Here is a 2,524-nt window from a genome sequence, read left to right on the forward strand (position 1 = left end):
GTCGCCAGGAGGGGAGAAGCAGCTTTCTTTGTTCTGTTGGGATAGCAAAGTAGCTGAAGTAGTATGACCAGAAAAGTATGTCTCTTTCTGTTAGGCGCATAGTTAACTACAAGACGTAGGGCATGAGATCTCCCCCTGGTGGCCTCCTGACTCCATTTTAATGAGGTTTCTCTTAATTCTCACAGGAGACTACTCATGGAGAACAATTTGTCTCTGTAATATGGGGTTAGAAAGGGCTCTTAGGATTGGAACTCTATGTGGCAATTTGAAGAGTCTTCAAGGAAGCAAAGGTTTGTTCTGGGTTGTGTGCTATCTTAGAATGGGATCATTGTATGATTGGGTTTCTTATGAGAGGAAAGGAGTGAGGATAGAGCTGAACTAGTAAAGAAGCAGCAATCATTATTATCTGGGAAGGGCAGGGAGCAGGAATATCTGGCTGTTTTGGTGGTTTGGACAATGTTTGTTTTGTCTCTTTAGGCATGATTATATAAAAAGGTCCTGTTTTTATCTTGATCCATCAGATGTTGCCTGATGTTGATGTTCTGTGAAATTATGTATAGTCAACAGGAAACCACACAGGCCCAATTGTTCAAGCTACACTGGCTCCTGTCAAGTCCAGTATGTAGTGATAGTGCCAAGCCAGCTCCTAACCATCTGGGGATGCTTTTCTGTCTTCCGTGATACTGGGTTCAGTTAATGTGACCTCTCTAATTGGTGTGTGGAATCTGAGATGCAAGGGTACAAGAGAAGATGCCAGACCAGTTAGCAGGTCGTTGCTTGAGGCCAGGAGTGAGATGTTGATAGGCTGGCCATAGGAATGGAGGTATGATTGAATATCAGTGGGAATCACATATTTTTTAAGAACCCAAGCTGTGATATGTTGAAATTGAGACACAAAACCATCTGAGAAAATACAACATATTCATCAACTCTTAGTCAAGATGCGGTAATGAGGAAGTAAAAATCTCAGGAAATATTCCGCTTCATCTTCCCCATATTCTTAGGCTACTAAATCTGATTTCCAAAGGTGCTGAGATTTACAGAGACCTTTTTGTTCCCAGGTTACTTGGATTGTTTTTACAAACTTTTTGAGACCTTGAAAAGTACTTTTTGCTAGCTGAATCTCTCTTTTTTGTTAGTGACAAAATCCTCCCAGAGGGCATATAGGAGTTAGATTTGTGTTTGGGGATTTGCATTATATATGATCTGACCAGAACAGAGAGAAATGCTTTTGGTTATGAGTATAGTAGACATATAAGTGAGGACTACAGAGATTTGTATTTGTGTGGAAGGGGAAATAATTCTAAAAAAAAAAAAAAAAAAAAAAAAAAAAAGCCCATGTAACCACGAGCCTGCCTGTCACCTTGAGTCCTTCAGGATTTGAAGTAAGTCTAACTTAACTAAAGAGTAGTTTCAATGTTTGTTTGTTTTTTTTTTCCCCACAATTGCTTCTCATACCTTTCCCTTTAACATTAAAAAAAAAAAAAAGCAAACAAAGAAACATTAGGTATTGGTTCTTCAAAGGAGAATCAAACAGAGGAAGTAAGACTAAATTGGGTTCTGTCTCCATATTTTTTTTTAATGTTTAGTTTTGAGAAAGAGAGCACAAGTAGGGGAGGAGCAGAGAGAGGGTGACACAGGATCTGAGGCAGGATTCAGGCTCTGAACTGTCCACACAGAGCCCAATGTAGGACTTCAAATCATGAACCACAAGTTTGTGACCTGAGCTGAAGTTGGATGCTTAACTGAGCCACCCAGGCACCCCATCTCCATATTTATAACAACTGTTAAACAACAACATTCAATGGGATATATTTGAAGATCTAATTGGCTTTATAAGCAATTTATGAATTGAGTAGCATCCTAGGTAGGGAGATGCTTTAAGGAGTTTTACAAAATGAAAATGTAGATTGCTTTGGGTAGTACAAAATGGAAGGTTTTCATAGGGAGACGGTGGGGCAAGAAAATTATTAGCAAAAGAAAAGGAAGGATTGTTTCAGGCCAGGACATCTTTGTTTGGGTGTGTGTGGGGGGAGGGGAGGAAGGATGGCAGGTTTTGCTGTTATTGTTGTTTTTTTGTTTTTTAATCATGCAGATTATCTCACTAGTGTTGATAAGGAAATTTCCAGATTGACTTTTTAGAGGTCACATTCCTGGGATAGGTTGAAACTGTAATTAGATCTTGGTTTGCTGTTGCGGAGGACAGATGACTCCATTTTGGGCTTGTGTTTTGTTTTCTTTTAACACAACTGAACCTCCAGAGATTTGTCAAGCCTTGTATTATCATGTTATAACCTTATTAGAAATGCAATATGACAGCCTAGATTGAATTCTGGTGTCCTAACCTTGTCAGAATTCTCATTTCACAGTGTAACCAGGATTTTAATGTTAAAACTGTTGGGGTTTAAGTACCCAAGTGAAGATATGAGACAAAGAAATTAGATAGAACCCAAAATATAACTTTACTATATTTATAAGATCAGGTAGTGGATAATATGCCAAATACCTGTAAGTGGACTTTGTA

The sequence above is a fragment of the Panthera onca genome, chromosome A2 (genome assembly GCF_046562875.1).
Source record: "Panthera onca isolate mPanOnc1 chromosome A2, mPanOnc1 haplotype 2, whole genome shotgun sequence".
NCBI classification, from domain to species: domain Eukaryota; kingdom Metazoa; phylum Chordata; class Mammalia; order Carnivora; family Felidae; genus Panthera; species Panthera onca.